An 18,695-nucleotide genomic window follows, 5' to 3' on the forward strand; every position below is an offset into this window, starting at 1 on the left:
CTGCACCTGCCACAGTCTGTAACTTAATACTGGCAGATAGTTAAAAAAAAATTCACACAGATCATAGTAGTAGCTTTCTCCTTGACATAAATTGCTATGAGGAATCTAGATCCCGCAGCTGCTGACAGAGTGTTATGGAAAAGAGTAACAGGTGGCTTCCCCCATGAGTGATGCCAGGAGGGAGACCCTAATTAAATGGGGCTTTCCAGGACATAAGAATTATTTAACAGATCTGTGACAGAAATCTATGGAGAAATCAGGAGAGTGTAAAGAGAAAATGCAACCTAATAATGGTGACCAAAAGATGCAGACCCCTACTTTAGGATTCAAGATAAGAAAGGGTTTAGGGGGGTAAATTCCAGGTTAAAGGTTCTGTGCTGATGTGATAAAAGGGAGCATGTTGTTAGCTTGCTTGAGCTCTGAGAAGGAAACACAGTTCTCTGGTTCATCAGCTGCAATTTAGGGAGAAGTTCTGCATCACCATAGCCTTCCAACAGAAGCGTAAACATGCCCTCTACAAACATATCTCTGCCAAGATTAGTCCTTCACTGTTATCCTTTTTCATTCCATGGTCATTATTCAATTATTTTCTCATTATTACAAGGAAATCACATTTTCTGAGCAATTAGTAGCATTATTTTGATTTCGGGCAGAATGCCATTTTTATTTCAGGCAGCATATCTAGTGGAAGTGCTGCATGATCTGTGGTTGCCTGAGTGCTGTGGCTGACTATTGGCCAGTGCTAGAGTCACCACTAGTGGTGAGCTATAAATTTAGGAATATATCTTTGCAGGGCTGGCCCTGCCACTAGGCAAATTAGGCAATTGCCTAGGGCAGGGGTGGCCAACAGCAGCTCTCCAGATGTTTTTTGCCTACAACTCCCATCAGCCCTAGCCATTGACCATGCTGGCTGGGGCTGATGGGAGTTGTAGGCAAAAACATCTGGAGAGCTACTGTTAGCCACCCCTGGCCTAGGGCACCGGCCTTCTGGAGGCACCAAATTGGGCACCACCTATGTGACTCAGTGACATTATCAGTGCAGGGAGTGTGGCACCAGAAGTTAGCTTTGCCTAGGGTGCCAGACAGTCGAAGGCCAGCCCTGTATTTTCATAGCCTGAAAGACTAGGAATTTGTTCTTGTTCAAAGCAGAGATTCCAATGAAGCTGAATGCTCTATCTAGAAACAAATTCAACATTTTCTTCTCTGCACTACCATAGAATTCCATCATAAACTTAATCTAGCCATTAGGGAACACAACAGCATGCTTTTACTTCCATAGTAAAGCTACGTCCTCCCAACAAGGTGGGTTAGAGTGCACCGAGAGCCCAGTGCATAGATTGTGAAAAGGAAAATGTACCTGCAGCATGCTTTGCAGAACTGTGTGGGTAAACCTCCAGAGTGTCCCTCAGCTTCAATGCATTGTCAAGTTATTTCTTTGCCCTCCAATCCACCTTTTGGCAAGCACCCTTCAGAATGTGGTTGCCATAGCTACACACTGAGACTGACAAGCCACATTCCATCTTGCTTCTCTGACAGAATTACAATAAGAATCAGAGGGTAATCAATGCTTTAGCAACCTGTCACTGGGGCTAAAAACAAAACCAAATCACTCTTGTTAAAGAAATAAAGGATGTCATTCCACATGACAGACTATCTATCTATCTATCTGTCTGTCTGTCTGTCTGTCCGTGGCTTTTTTTGTAGAAAAAGCCCAGCAAGAACTCATTTGCATTGTTAGGCATCACCATCACCTGACATCACCATTGTCTCACATAGGGCTGTTTAATAGAAAAGGCCCAGCGGAAACTCATTTGCATATTATGTCACGCCCCACGATGCTAAGTCAGTTGGAACTGTGTTCCTGCTAAAAAAAAGCATCTGTCTGTCTACCTATCCCTTATATCAACAGAAGCAACTGTTGACTTTTCACAGTTGGTGGGGCTGCAGTTTTTATACTCTCTCTTCCTTCCCCACTCAGGGATTTTATATGGCACAATTTAAGCAAAGAGTGTATCTAGATATCTGAAAAGAGCCACTGTCTCCTTACTTAGAAACATCAACAGTTTTCTACATCACTTGGGAAAGGTAGCATGGATTCTGAGATAGCATGAAGGTGACTTTTGGGGAAAATGAGACCCCAGCACATCTTATTTAGAAATATAGCAGAATCTCTTGAATTTGTTGATTTTCCAAAGCCAATTGCTAAAACTGAAACCAATGAATATTGGGTGCATGTTCTCTTTTAAAAAAACATTCAACCATTCAAAACCAGGCCACTTTTCTAAAGTTGACCCCCCCTTCCTTAATTTTTCCAGTCATAGAAACAAATACAAGGGTTTGATTTGTGCCAGGGCTCATAAGAGCATCACTTTCCAACCTTTGGGTCCCACCCCAAAAGTGGGCTGCAAAGTCAGTGAAAGTCAGTTGCAGGATGCAGCAATTTTATTGACATGCACATGCTCCTTTAAAAAAAAGTGGGTCTCTAGACCAACTAAATCTGGACTTGTGGGTAATCAAAGTAAGAAGTCTGAGAAAGACGCCAATAAAACAAAATCCCAGAAGAACACATATGAAGCTGCCTTATACTGAATCAGACCCTCAGTCCATCAAAGTCAGTATTGTCTACTCAGACTGACAGGAGCTCTAGAGAGCCAGTTTGGTGTAGTGGTTAAGTGTGTGGACTCTTATCCTCCACTTGCACCTGCTGGAATGGCCTTGGGTCAGCCATAGCTCTGGCAGAGTTGTCCTTGAAAGTGCAGCTGCTGTGAGAGCCCTCTCAGCCCCATCCACCTCATAGGGTGTCTGTTCTGGGGGGAGAAGATGTAGGAGATTGTAAGCCGCTCTGAGTCTCTGATACAGGGAGAAGGGCAGGGTATAAATCTGCAGTCTTCTTTTCTCCAGGGTCTCAAGCTGAGGTTTTTCACGCCTACTTGCCTGGACCCTTTTTAGCTGGAGATGCCGGGGATTGAATATGGGATCTTCTGCTAACCAAGCAGATGCTCTACCACTGAGAAACCATCCCTCCCGAACACATTTTCTATGCTACACTCACTTCTGGGAGTTGTGATGTGCAGAGCAGCTTACACCACTGAGTCACAACCTGTCCTCATATGACTAAGATTTTTTAGAAGATTAAGTAATTAAGATAACATATTTCAAGTTCGGATGGGAATGTAGGTTCTCTGTCAGTGTCTGCTATTCAGACAGATGACACAGTGACCCTTAAACATTTCATTTTATAAATTTACTGATTAATAGTCCCTCAAACAATCCTACAAGAAAGTCAAGCACTACAAGCCAAGCTAGAAAGTCAAAATCTGGGTCACACTTTTTAAAAGCCACAACCACTTTTGCCACTACTGAGAGAGGGTGCTGTGCTACAACTACCTCACACTAACTCTATTTTTCAAAAGTTTTAAAGTAACCTGGCAAGGAACTACTCTTTGTCCTACTGCACCCAAGCAAAACAAAACCAAACCCCTGAGGATCAACTATTGTAAACACTGGGAGTTCCATTAATATATTCCCCTGCCCCTCAAAAGAATGGAATAAAGAATAAGCCAGTAAATTCAGGACAGGGAGATTCAATTCATAGATATGACATCAGGCTTTTTAGAGTTCTTAGAACCACAGAATCATAAGAGTTGGAAGGGACCTTCAAGGTCACCTAATCCAACCCCCTGCACAATGCAGTAAATTCACAAATACCTCCCCCCCGCCAGTGATCCCTGCTCCATTCCCAGAAGATGGGTGGGTGGAATTAAAACCCCTCTAGGATCCCTGGTCAAACTGACCTGGAGAAAACTTGCTGCCTGAGCCCAAAGTGGCGATCAGCATTTCCCTGGACATGTCCTTCCTCCATGACATTTTCTCTTACCTCAATCATGAACCCCATGATTTGAAGACTAAAATGCTCTCCTGCTGGTTTTTGAGCATTGTGATTTTTAAGGTCAGATTTGTCAAAGGGAATATTGATTCTCAAAAGCTTATACCCTGGAAATCTTGTTGGACTTTAAGGTGCTACTGAACTTAAATCTTGTTCTTCTACTGCAGAAGAGTTATCTACCAGAAACTATTGTCTGACCTTCACTGCCCTCCCTTCCACTTCCACCCCCATTTCCCCTGGGGTTTTTTAGATCATCTCAAGGTAGTCTGAGGTAGGAAAAGATTGATAAAAAGTGGGAGAGTAGCAATAGGCAATATACTGCCTGTATATGAAAAGAAAACCTAAAGCAATCAAGAAGTCAAGCCAAGTCAAAAACTTGGCATGGAAAACCCTGAGACTGGTGGCACCCTCCAATATGTATTGGTCAAGATCATTTAACTAGAAATGCCAGGTATTGAACGTGGGACTTTCTGCATGCAAAACAGATGCCCTACCTCATAGTCATGCCTTGATAGTTACAGGCCTGGCACCCTAGGCAAGGCTAATTTCTGGCACCCCCCTTGCACTAATAACATCACCAAGTCACATGGGGGGCATCCAATGTGCTGGCCCCAGAAGGCTGGCATCCTAGGCAATCACCTAGTTTGCCTAGTAGCTGAGCCAGCCTTGGATAGTGACTGAAGTCAACAGTAAAGAGTGAATATTTACAAAGATGTTATTTCTATGTGTGCCTGATAATTATTTTGTCTGGATTAATACTGAACCAGAGTTGAGATGTTCTAGAAATTCGTGAGGTAACAAAGATGCACTTAAGCTTCCAAAAACTTTCATGCACAGCTTTTCCATTGAAGATGATAGAATATTTGCCTATTGTAAGAACTGCAGGAAGAGAACAGACTCCAATTTCTAAGCGTTAATATCTCATGAATGTTTAATTGAATCAAATTGTTCCCAACTGAGTAAACCTGAGAACGTGGGAGTCAGTATTTAAGTGCCAGAAAACCTGTTTTCTGCTAAAACTGCTGATAAAGCATTGCAACTCTCTTCTGGAATGTCAACATAATTTTAATTAATTAAAAGTTATTAGGTAATGTGATGATGCTCAATTAAGGCCAGTGGAGAAGATGACTAAATTAAATCAGATGCTCTGCATTTGGGGCAAACTTTATTACACAAGATGAGAGAGAAGCTTTTGTGTTTTGATTTTCAATAAAAGAAACTTTTTTTTGCAAGAGCCTCTTCAGCTTCTTACACTGCATGTATTTTCCTTATCTTCAAAGATAATTTTGTCCGCAAGCTCTCTCTTCAGCTAACAATTCTAATAGTTCTTATTACAAATCTGCTTTTTGGTGGCATGCATGGTGTTTACTTCTTAAACATTTATCAGATTCATTTATTTGAGTTTTTAAAAATCTCATTCTTTATCCACTCACACCAGCATACTCGTCCTATTGATGAGTTCTATGTATGCTCAACAGTCTCTGCCATGGAGCTCTGCTAACAATTTTGTTTGCAAGAGACCAATGGTTTTCGGTGAGCACTTGAACAAATTAAGTGCCAGCAGAAATGTATTCTGAGGAGAGAGGCTCTCTAGTATACATGGAACTCATCCCTGCAATCCAAGCCATACTTTTTTCCTGTCCACATAAGAGATGTAGGTTAAGCTGAGAGATAGTGATTGCCCAAAGTCAAGCAATGAGCTCAATATTCAAGTTCGAATGGATCTTTCCAGGCCCTGGTTTATGGCACCCCTCGTCCAAGGTCAGACGCACATAAACTGATGATATGGGCATGGATGAAAGTCAGATGCATGTCGGATTTTATGCGGTTGTCCAAACATCAGCATCTAGCAATGATCATTGGCTCATTCGTGTCCTGAACTGCCACGACTGAGACGCGGACTTTTTTGATAGTACATTAAATCCGGAATAAGAATGCTTCCGATGACTCCCACGTGTACTTTCTATGTTTGAACGCTCCATTGTAGCCGACTCGTCGCAAGCACACATCCGCTTCCCTGCAAGAGCCCACTCCAAATGATATCATTGCACCAGCAATTGTTGACTCAGCCTTCCAACCTTCCGAGGTCAGTAAAATATATACCCAGCTTGCTGGGGGGGAAAGTGTAATGACCAGGGAAGGCAATGGCAAACCACCCTGTAAAAGGTCTGCCGTGAAAACTTTGTGAAAGCAGCGTCACCCCAGAGTCAAAAACGACTGGTGCTTGCACAGGGGACCTTTCCTAAATGGGGGGGGGGGAGGCAGATCAGCCACCTTTGCCTTCTCCCCACCAGGCGGAGAGGCAGCAAAGAGAGTTCCTGTGCTCCCCCTCATTTAAACACCCTGGTGGGGTGTTCATTTTTTGTGATAGTCTACGTTGTTTGATGCCCATTCCGGTCTGTTCCGGCCCATTCCAGCTTTTACCCTGTCCCATTTAAATGGGGGGGGGGAGGAAGATAACCCACCTTTGCTGTCTCCCAGCCAGGCGGAGATACAGCAAAGAGAGTTGCCGTGCTCCCCCCCCGCATTTAAACATCACGGCGGGGTGTTTAAATGGAGGGGGAGGATGATGACCCACCTTTGCCGTCTCCCCGCCAGGCGGAGAGACAGCAAAGAGAGTTGCCATGCTCCCCCCCCCATTTAAACACCACGACGGGGTGTTTAAATGGAGGGGGAGGAAGATAACCCACCTTTGTCATCTCCCCACCAGGTGGAGAGACAGCAAAGAGAGTTGCTGTGCTCCCCCCCATTTAAACATCATGACGGGGTGTTTAAATAGGGGGGGGGGAGGAAGATCACCCACCTTTGCTGTGTCCCCGCCAGGCGGAGAGACAGCAAAGAGAACTCCTGGGCTTCCCCTCCCTTGGGGGGGGGGGGTTAAATCACCCACCTTTTCTGGCACCTTTTTTTTTTAAAAAGCCAAGCATGATATCCCACGGTACTGCGCTTGCGTGAGTACGGAATGCCATCTCAAAAAAGGAGATCTGGTTGAGACCTCTGATCAATCAATAATGGACCAATGCTGCTTACAACTGAAGGATGGAGGGATGTCTGATCAGGAAATTCGTTGTAAAAAAGCTGCGGAGTATAATAGCAACGGGTTAGGGATGGATTTAATGGTGAGTGTGACTGCGGCCACCCTCTTCTTCTGCACAGAGCCAAGACTGAAGACTTCCTGGTTTCAGAAGGTTTAAATCTGCCAGTAATTTGTTGTGAAGTCTGAATTTGGATGCTTTGAAAAAAAAATGGATCTTGCCTATAAACTTGGATTCTAAGCCAGAATTAAACCAGAGTTTCTTCAGGATGTCTGAATTCAGCCCCACTTTGACATTTCTAACCACTAAATCACAGCTTGGAATTTGTAATGTAATTTATACCTCCTACAACCTACATTTTGAAGCTGTATAGTTTCAATAGGTCTGTACTGCTTACTCTTTCAGGGCATGTATGCCAGCCCATAAATACCCTCTTTCAGCAATCTTTCCTTCCCCTCCTTTCCCCTTGATTCTTTACTGACCATTTTGTGCTCTTCTTTTTCTTCCTAATATTTCCTCATTCCTAGTTGTAGATATGCTTGTTTGTCTGCTGATTCATATGTACAGAGAAATGCTGATAAAGTAACATTTATGACAATCAGGGGTTGTTTTGTAGAAAAATAGGGGGCAGAGATCATTAGCATCTCATTAGCATATCCCCCCCAGCAAAATGTAATCCAATGCAAGAAAGGAGAGCCCTGGGCAAGGAAGGCCTACTTGGGCTGGTTAGAGATCCAGCCAGCCCAAGCAGGCCTCACTCGCCTGGGGCTCTTTTAGGCCACCCCCCCCCCATCAAAAGGCCAGCAAGCCACTCACCACCTAAAATCACATAAGAAGCAGAGAAAGGGTGTTGTGGGCTTCTCCAGGGGTTAATGAGGGCTGCTGGGGGCGTGGCAAGGCCCCTGGTGGCTGGCTGGCCGCCCGTTCTCCTAATCCAGGGATTGTTATGCAGCTTTACCTACTACTCAAGGGACAAGGTAGGTAGGTGGGGAGGAGGAAGGGGAACCCTCAGAAAGGTTCAGAAGCTGTCCTTCTGTGAGCTCCTGCTGAATCTGAGGTCTGGTGACAATGAAAGGTCCTGGTTAATAGAAATCTCTTCTGTTTCAGCTATGAATACTTTGGGCAAATCTCAGGAAGATACAAAGTTCTGAGGAAAAATATTTACAACAGTATAGCAACAGGGATATTTACAACAGTATAGCAACAGGAATACAATTGCCTGACTCCTTTTTATGCTAAAGCAACTCTAACAGATAGCTGGGAGGTGTTATTGTTTCTTCGAAATTATCAGTAAAATAAATTAGCATCAGGTCTTATTACAAATCCTTCTCCATGTGTCTACAGAATGCTCAAATACAGTCAGATTTACAAGGACAGTTGTATGCTATACAGGGCCAGTGCATCCATTAGGTGACTGTAGGGGGTTGCCTACAGGCTCAGCACTGGGGTGGGGTGCCAAATTGGGGGCTCCCCCGCCCAGGGTTGGGTGGAAGAAATGAGCGAGTGAGCGAAGAAGGGAGAGCTACCACCCTTCCTGCTCGCTAATAAAGGTTCCACTGATCAGCTGATTGGTGGGCTCTTCTGGCACCCTCCTGCATTATGTGGGAGGGAGAAGGCGGCAGAGGCGGGGGAGTGTGTCCAGATCACAGTGCCCACAGCTGGCCGTGTTGCACTGCGCCACTCGAGCTCCGGCTGGTAAGGTGGCTGTGGCAAGGCTGGCTGGGTGTATGGAAGGAAGAAGACCAGGAGGAAGATGGCCTCTCAGAGAAGCAAAATTTGGTTCTACAAAGATTTATTGTAAATAATCCAGACTTCAGCAATGCCAGAAGTAGAAGCACTACAGTGAAGGCTGCTGCAAAACTAAGAGCTCCAGATGACTTAAGCCAGCCTGGGTTGCAAAGGAAGGGACAGAAGGGTGGGGGTGGAATTCTTTTGCATCATCATGGCACAGAAGAGTATTCTTTTCTGAACATTTTTCGTTCCATGGAATTATCAGAGCAACAATAATTGAGATTCTTTTCTAAACTGCTTGGTTAGATATGTGAAAGAACCACACACATAATTCACGGGGTTTGTTTGTTTTTGAAGTGCACAAATATGAAGGCCTTTTATATTTATTAATATAAAAGACAGTGTAACCTGGAAATGAAAATGGTATAGAGGAGAAGCAAAAGTGACTGAGAAAAGTGACCATGGCAAGACTGAGAAGGAGTTCAGGTTAAATCAGTATGCACTATGTAGGTTAAGAATAAAGGATGTGACAAGAGAAACAGATAGTCTTTTCATGGGGACCTCCACTGTCTACTGCAAAACTAAGAACAAAAGAAAAGAATAATAGAAACCCTTTCTCTACATTTGTCTTTGTACGGCATTATTCTTCCTCTTATCACAAAGTGCATATAATCAGAGGACTGGTAATAGAGTACCATGTGGGGTCAACAGATAGAAAGGCTGAATGTAATCTTGGGAGAGCCTGTGAGATATTCAACTGTGTGTATATACAGTACATTGTGAGCTAATGGAATTTTCAGGGAGGTTTCTCCCTCCCACCTACACATACCAAAATGAAGCTGAAACTGACCAACGGGTTTCTTACCTGCAGGTACCAAAGGGGCAGCTATGTCAGCCTGTCACAGCGAAAACAATGAGTCTTTTGGAAATTTACAGACTACAAGATATACATAAGTCCAAGTGTTAGTGTCCTTCTTAATTCTGCTGAAGCAAAATACAGTGCTGAGTTTACCTCAAAAGGACCTCCCCTAGTTTTTTAAAGCTATCCACATCTCTCAAGTATACCATATTTTCTCCTCTTTGCTGGAGAAGGATGGAAGCACTGCTTCCTGGGAACTGTTGAAAGAGTGATTCCTTAGGTCAGGGATCCCCAATCTGTTAGAGCCTATGGGCACCTTTGGAACTGTGTGGTGGGTCCAGTCATAAAATGGCAACCACAAAATGGGTACCACAGGAGGAAAAGCCAGCCACAAAATGGCCGTCACAGTTTAACTTCAGTCACACAGTGAATATCCTTGTGCTGAGGGGGCAGCTGCTGCCACAGCAATTTTTTTAAAAACTTGAATAGCTAATAAAATCTCCAATGGTCAATCAGAACCCTTTCTTGGCAAGAGTCCCATCTGGACCAACTCATTTTCTTAAAACACTTGGTTGGCAGCAGGGAAGGTGTTGGTTAGTGTTGGGGACCCCTGACTTAGGCTGCATGTCCAGATTACGCCTAAAGATCATCCTACTTTATGGAAAACATGCACATAGGTTTGAATAGATAAGACATTAAGTTCTGACCTACATCAGATCTACTACCTGGCTTGTTAGCCTTTTGTACAGCCTGAAAAATGGAGCTATTCTGCCAGGCTTTTGGATGAGGCGGCAGGAATCTATCTATTAGATCAGTTGGCCTCCCCTACTGTACTATTCCACTGTGCTGTTCTGCTGTACCATCCTGCTATACCATTTTGTTTTACTATCTTGCTGGACCATCCTGTTGTACTTTTACTAAATACTGTAATTTGCTTTTATTGTAATGTTACTGTGATTTTATTGTGATTTTATTACTTATGATGTACTCCGCTTTCAGCCCTCATGTGATAATGGGCAGAATATAAATAAACTATTAATAATAATAATAATAAACATACCATCAGGAAATCCACTTGGAATCACAGAAAATAAAATGGGACTGTGAATCATGGTTCAAAAGAGCCCCTTGACAGTGTTTTCAACAACAAATGTAAAGAAAGAAAATCTATTGGAGGAGGAATGTGATAATTTGTCTTTAAAACATGCCTAAGGTGCAAGAATAACATAACTTTTTTTAATATAACTTTTTTAAATTCAGTATATAAACAATCTCACAGAAAATCCAAGATGTGATGGATCTTGGATTCACTAAACCTGACTTGCTAGCAAAACAGCCTTTTACCTGTGGTCAGAAAGGTAACCTGACAATAGTATAGAGAACTAATCTTAAAAAGGCAAAGAGGATTAAAACAATATCTAGATTTAGATAGCCTCATCTTTGTTATGAACTTTTAAACACTAGCAGTGCAACCCTAAACAGTTACACCTTTTAAAGTCCATTGAAATCAAAGGGCCTAGAAGGTACTCTGCTCACGTGAGATGGGAAAGAGCTGCCACATTCCTACTAGAACTGAGCAATATCATCTACTATAAACTGTTTAACATCTTAAGGACCACTAACGGTGATAATGAAATTGTGAAGATCTAATTTAAAAGAATTAATTCTGAAATTGCATAGCCTGCTGAGGAATATATTGAAATTTGCAATTAATTTATGTAGCACTATTGTGATTGTATTTTAATGATTTTAGTAGTTTTAGGATTGTATTATTTTAAATGATATTTGATTGTTAGCCACCCTGAGTCCGGTTGCAGAGAGGGTGGGATACAAATAAATAAATGAAAAAAAAGGGGGGGGGGGAGAATAGCATTGTCAAAAAAACAGAAACAAAACTAGATCTATTATACCTTTGGGAACATCTCTGTAGTAGCAATGGGAAAGGTTCTGCTATATGTGCATAGTCCCTGGAAGGTTGTAAGAGAGCCTTCTCAGTTGTGGTACCATCTCTCTAGAACTCCCATATCTAGAACAAAGGCTGGTTTCACATAGGAATGGGGAAAGTTGCTATTGCTGTACAAGCACCAATGACTGGGATTGTTTGAGACATACATCGATTGCACTCACATGCCCCTATCATCTTCATGCTGGCTTGCTGCTGCTACCACTGCTCCCCTACCTCCTTCCTAGTGTTGCCAGGTTACTCCCTGGCAACCAACAGAATGTGAGAGGGACTGACTATCCCTGGGGAGAGGTCTAACCTGGTATTGTAGCAACCATGACAAGGTGACGTAACTTCCAGCGTGCACTTGAAATGACATCATCGTCTTGCCAGTAACGCAGGACACTCTAGTATTTTGGCAAACATTCTATGGGAGAAGCTGTTTTTACCATTTTTTGCTCAAACCTCAGAGCATTCTGCATGGCAGTAACATGATGGCATCACTCTCGTGCACACTGGAAGTGACATTGCTGCTTTGCTGGTGACATCACTGCCACACTGGGCTACATTTTTCATCCACCACCAGTAATTCTTCCTCTGCTGACCAGCTGATCAGTGGCAAGGGTGGTGGTGGCTGGGGTCAGGGATGCTGTGCCCTGGTGGGCTTGGCCACCTTTCCCCTTCCTGCTCATCATGTTGGTGCAGAAATGCTTAGTTGACAACAATCTTTATAGCCCCCTCCCATATCCTGGCACCCCACATCAACAACTAGGCCTTGGTTGAGTAGTATGTATTTATGTGTATGTATGTGTATATATATAAACTGTTAAAGCCCTAAAAGGGCCATTTTGAAGAAGGCACTAAGCTCTGTCCCTCTAGAATGGCTGCAGAAAGATTACTGAAATGGAGATTCTGCCTGCAGCTAGCATTCTGTATCCCCTTTAAGTTGGAGCAAAGAAGATTTTTATTTGCTTTGGCTTAGAAGGGAAAGCCACATGAGCCATGCTCAGAAAGGGCAGAGTGTTGTGTTGAGACTCCCAAATAAATCAGGGGCATAGGGATGCCAGCCTCTAGGTGGGACCTGGGGATCCCCCCCCCACACAAAAAAATTACAGCTTATCTCTAGACTACAGAGAACAGTTCCCCTGAAGAAAATGAATGTGTTGGAGGGTAGACTCTATGGCAGGGGTGGCCAAAATTGCTTAATGTAGGAACCAAATAGAGTAAGTGGCATCATCACACCAGGGATGTCCCACAGTGATGCTCTGCCACCAGACTGTCCTCGCATGATGTCGCTGGTGCAATGACATCACTTCCATGTGACATCATCACACTGGGGATGTTAAGCCAGGTAATGGCTATTGGAGGCGGGCAAGAGCCTGCAAAATCGGGGATCTTTCACTCCCACCTGGAGTCTGGCAACTCTATTTGGGTGAGGGGGGGATTAGTGTTGCCACCCTCTAGATTGTACCTGTAGATTTCTTGCTATTAGTATTGATCTCCAACAATCAAGATAAGTTCCCCAAAAGAAAATGGCTACTTTGGAGGGTCGATGCTATGGTACTATAACCAGATGAGGTAGTCCCTCCCCTCTCCTTTCTAAACCCCACCCTCCCCATGTCAGCATATGCTTGCTAGTAAGACTTCAGGCTGGAGTCCAGTGCACATGATCTATGATAGTTCATGATCTGTGACAGTTTTGACAGCTTCCCTTAGCAGGTGCATACCGGTTCTGTCCAGAGTACTTGTGCCTATGCAGAATGACTCAGCACTGTGTGCTGATTGGTGCTTGTAAATAGCTATATGTGTGGGAGCTATTTATCTATGAGAGCACAGGTGGTAACTATCACGAAACCTCATGATAATTGTGTGCACTTGCTCCACCGAAGGCTGGGGCATGCCAGTTTTAACACTATAAGCAGAACACTTGCTATTGCAGGCATGAGGGAGTGAAGGAATGTAAAGAGTTCCTTGATTGTGAAGTGTGCAAACGCACAAAATCAAAAGCATTCCCAGTTGCCAGGAAAAGTGATAGCGTGTCTGCAAAACCATTGGCTTTAGTACATGCAGATGTGATAGGACCTTTCCCCAAAAGCCACTCTTATAAGACTTTGCCTTAATCTTAGTTGAACATATATGAACATATGAAGCTGCCTTATACTGAATCAGACCCTTGGTCCATCAAAGTCAGTATTGTCTACTCAGACTGGCAGCGGCTCTCCAGGGTCTCAAGCTGAGGTTTTTCACACCTTTTTGCCGGGACCCTTTTTTGGAGATGCCAGGGATTGAACCTGGGACCTTCTGCTTACCGAGCAGATGCTCTACCACTGAGCCACCTTCCCTCCCCAATGATTGATGATTTTTCCAGATTCTCATGGGTGTATGCGCTCAAAAAGAAGTCTGAGGTGTTCACAACAGTAAAATATTGAGCATGCAAGGTACAGAAACAATTGGGTGTATTATGTGCTTTGCAGACCGACATGGGAGGTGAATTCATGTCATCTGGATTTCACAGATGGTTGCAAGCACAAGCTTCTAAAAGCTTCTATTTCTAGGCTATCAGACTGGAATGAAGGCATACAGGTTTTCTAATGAACATCAAACGCTGAGCTTTAGCAGGTCGGCCAATTTTTGAGAAGACCAGAATTGGCACAGAGTGCATGCTAATGAATTGCCTTCGCAGGTCGCACTCCCCTTATCAGAGGAAACTTCACCAAGTGTAAAACAAGAGATAGTGTCTCCTAGGCAACAAGCCTCTGAGAGTGAACAGAGTGAGCAACAGGTGCCTAGAGTGTCTACCAGAAGTACAAAGGGTATACCTCCAAACTGATTTGAGTTTGATATCACTACTGTAAATCATGTATATGTAAGAGAACCAAAGAGTTACCAGGAAGTGTTAACTTTGCCTGAGTCATAAAGGCAAGCTTGGCAGACTGCCATGCAAGCAGAACATGAGTCTCTTACGGAAAATGGAATGTTTACTCTGACTAATTTGCCTGCTGACAAAAACGTTATCAGTTGCCACTGGTTATTCAAACTGAAAGCCTTACCGGCGGTGGGCTGCAAAGGAACGCCAGGCTAGTAGCAAGGGGTTTTTCCCAGATTGAAGGTCAGAATTATGATGAAGCATTTGCACCTACGGTCAACTCTGATACGCTAAAAACAGCATTGTAAAAGGCTGGGATTGATAAGATGCAGGTGCATCATTTTGATTTCACAACCGCTTATTTAAACGCCCGAATAGTTGAACAGCTCTACATGGAACAACTCCCAGGGTTTGAAAGCACTAACCTGAACCTTGTGTTGAAACTTAACAAAGCCCTGTATGGCTTAAAGCAGAGTGCAAGAGCATGGAATCAATGTCTGAGCAAAGCCTTAACTGATCTTGGGTTCACACAGGGAATTGCTGACCCATGTATGTTTAGCAAAACCATTGGGAAAACTAAATGCTATCTGTTTGTTTTTGTGGATGATTTATGTTTTCTGTTCCATAATGATATGCAGCTACAATGGTTTATACAAACAACTCAACGCCTGTTTAAAATTAAGCATTTGGGGAGCATTCAGCATTATGTGGGTGTAGACATTACAAAGAACACAAATGGATGTTTTGAGCTCAGTCAGGAGCATAAAATAACAAAGCTTCTTGAAGAATACAACATGACAAATGCAAACTGTGTTAATACACCAATGACCACAAGCTATGGAAAAGAGCCTGATGACAAAGTGTTTGAAAACAAGGCATTGTATCAATCACTAATTGGGTCCCTACGGTATATAGAATGTTGGTCAAGACCAGATATCTGCATTGCAGTTCATATGTTGTGTCAGAAATGTGCATGTCCTTTTATGAATTTTCTGCATTAAGTGATTGGGTTGTTCAGCTGGAATGGTTATATCAGCTACTAATAGACCTGAACATGCAACGTAACTTACCTATGTGTGTATTTTGTGACAATACTGCTGCTCAACAGTTGGCAAATGCACAGGATGTCAAAACAAGAAGAAGACACATTAACATTCGCTATCAGAATGTCAGGGAGACTATATAGAAGTTTGATTATGTTACAATACTGTTCTTCTGATGGAAATGTAGCAGACATGTTCACTAAGTGTTTAAATGTGGACAAATCTGTAATTCTGAAACAAAGGCTGGGACTCATCGCCTGAGTCTTAGGGGGATTGTCAGCATATGCTTGCTAGGAAGACTTCAGGCTGGAGTCTAATGAACATGATCTATGACAGTTCCTGACAGCTTCCCTTAGCAGGTGCATACCAGTTCTGTCCAGAGTACTTGTGCCTATGCAGAATGACGCAGCGCCGTGTGCTGATTGGTTCTTGTAAATAGCTATATGTATATAACTGGGAAGAGTCTATGCAGTGTATCTCTGCTCTCAAACATGTTGTCTGGCGAAGCACTTTGTCCGGTGTATACCAGAACAACTATAAACTTATAAATCTGTAAATAAATGTAAATAGTTAGCACAAGTCAGTGTGCTGTATATTCTTAAACCTCACAAATCCAGAGCATACCAGCGAATATGCCAACACCCCAGGGTCTACCCCCAAATCTTCAGGTATTCTTCAACCCAGAGCTGGCAACCCTAGACCTGATATATAGTTATTGTTTTAGGTGCTATAGTTATTTTAACTGAGTTTGATTTTAGGGATAATTTGCATTTTTGTAACAGTGAGGATTTATTCTGTTTTTGGTGCGGCACTGTACCAGCAGCATAGTTAATAAGGGGGAAAGTAGTGCTGAAAACATTTTTAAAGGGACATATTTCTCTCTCCTGTCTTGCACACACCTTCATCCATTCTGTAACAACCCATCCTCTGATATTTTGCAAAGGCTAACTTATTATTCCATAAGCTATTAAAGTTAATAGCTCTGAATTTAGCTCTCATTTTAATGGCAGTTAAGCTTAGCTTACCTATTGAATACAGATAATCTACCATACTGATAAATGAGTGCTGCTCTGAGTACAAAGAGGATAATGAGGATAACTCTCTCTTCTTTTTCCAGCCAAGGCTGCAGAAGCGATAATTCAACTCTCTATGATGTATTATAATAACCTGTCTTTCCCCAATATTTTAATTTCCTAGAATCTATGAAAATATTTTTGCATGCACCATATGGGCATAGAAGAAAAAAGGACATGTCACAGAGAGAAACATAACTTGAACTTTCCTGCCTCATACATGCACCCCAAACTTCAATTGGTTCCTTCTTCTGAGAGAATTCTGGGAACTGTAGTTCTAAAAGGATAGGGACGGGAGGTTCTACAGACTACAGAGATGTGTTCTCCTGTAGGAAATGGCAGCTTTGGAGGGAAGACTCTCTGGTAACATATTTCTGCTTAGCTTCCTGTCTTCCCCAGGCAATGTCCCCAGAATTTCCCATACTGGCTGGCAACTCTAAGAATCTAGAGTTAGACTAGGTGGGGGGGGGGGGGGACAGAGGGAGAAGAGAGCAGGATTATGTAGGTCATTTGCCCAGATCCTTCATCCCACCACACGCACCGCCTCTCACACAAAACATACATCCTACTCCACAGCTGTGAATGTTCCTTATTACCCTGTTTTCTATCACTTACACCCTAGAGCTAATCTATCCCATCTTTCCCTGGGCTGCAGTGGATGAGGCTGAGGGCCTCAGAATCTCGTGGCACAAAGAAAGTGTTTGTGTTGACATTCACAGATTGTTTTTCTATGAATCAGAGAAAATCTGGATTCTTCTCTTCCCATTGCCTCCCCCCCCCCCCAAATCTGTGAAAGAGATCTGGAGTTTTGTCTTTTCCCTATAGCTAGTAAGAATTTTCTTTTCTCCCTCCTGTTTCAAATCAGATAAGAAGACTAAGATCTTTTGTTATGGGTAGAAAAAAGTCAGTCTGGGCCAAAATTATTACTGAAGTTGCTTTTTCACATTTCTGTATGACGGTACAGACCAGTAGAGATAGATTTTGCTAAAGTTGATCGTGCACTGTGCAGAAGGCAGGATCATTCGAAGAGAAGCACACAGGAAGCATACACAGTATCATAAATCAGGGCTCCTACTCACCACTAAACTGAGACTGGCAGGGGCCCATTAGCACATTGCCAAGGATGGGGCTCATTTAGCTGATGATCCACTAGCGGTACAGCTGGCTCCAAGCCTCTGCTTTCCTGCATCAGCTTATACCACTGCTCTGTCTTTACGAGTGACACCGGAATAAGCAGATAAATCTATTTCAGCAGCGAGAGCAGAAAAATGCTCCTAAAATTATGAGACCCCCGCGCTGACAGCCTTATTTTGGTTTGGAAGACACATTTCCTTGTTCCTCAGCAAAAGTCAGGGCGTTTTTTTTTAAAGCAGGAACTCCTTTGCATATTAGGTAACACACCCCTGATGTAGCCAATTCTGCTGGAGCTTACGGTAGGCCGTGTACTAAGAGCCTTATAAGCTCTTGGAGGATTGGCTACATCAGGGGTGTGTGGCTGTTGTGTGTGTGGACTCTAGTGAGGACTGAAATGGGTTTTCCTGCCGGGCTCATTGGAGCCATACGAACAGAGCTGGGGGATTTGGGAACAATGGGCAGCAGGATCCAAACCCCTACTGCCCTGCACCAATCACGGGCCCCCTGCTGGTTTGAATGACCCAATAGCATGCTTGCGCAGGAACCCTGTGTTGTATATAGTTGGCCCCGCTGGCTCAGTTCCCCAGTCTTGAAGTGCAGCATGCCCAATGCTGTACCTAATAAAGAGCTGATATTCACTACCACCTTGCCTCTTCCATGCGTTGAACCCACTATATTATAGTGGCCTAATATGCAAAGGAGTTCCTGCTACAAAAAAAAAAAAGCCCTGACAAAAGTTATTACAACACACATCGAATTCAGCATTTCAATCAGTGCCCCCATCCCACCCACCAACACACCAAAATCTACTCACTGTTGTAGGTGCTACTGCCATTGACCTCTGCTGATACCAGGCTTGGTTGACTTGGCCCTTCAGAAGTGGCCCTTCCTGACAGTAAGTGGGAAAGGAGAGGGGAAGAAGGGAGAGGAAAGAGAGAAAAGAATGGAAAGGAATATTTAGATATTTTTCACTTGAATGCATACAAAGATACTTCAGTCATGCTACTTTGCACGTTGGTCTATGCTTTGACAACTCATTCACACATCAGAGTGCTGAAGTCACAACATGAGATGTCACATACAGATTTGTGTGTCATATCACTTTACCACAGAGCCAGTTTTTGAG

The 18,695-nt window shown here is 43.3% G+C and overlaps 1 protein-coding gene across 1 annotated transcript in view; it reads right to left on the reverse strand.

Moving 5' to 3' along the window:
- NRG1 (neuregulin 1) overlaps nt 1-18,456 on the reverse strand; it is a 456,659-nt gene extending 438,203 nt beyond the window's left edge. The window contains exon 1 of the mRNA XM_060237089.1: nt 18,384-18,456. The gene's annotated coding sequence lies outside the window, so the exon portion shown is untranslated. The remainder of the gene's footprint in view (nt 1-18,383) is intronic.
- Between the last annotated feature and the right edge of the window lie 239 nt (nt 18,457-18,695).

The sequence above is a fragment of the Heteronotia binoei genome, chromosome 4 (assembly GCF_032191835.1).
Source record: "Heteronotia binoei isolate CCM8104 ecotype False Entrance Well chromosome 4, APGP_CSIRO_Hbin_v1, whole genome shotgun sequence".
Classification (NCBI taxonomy): Eukaryota; Metazoa; Chordata; class Lepidosauria; order Squamata; family Gekkonidae; genus Heteronotia; species Heteronotia binoei.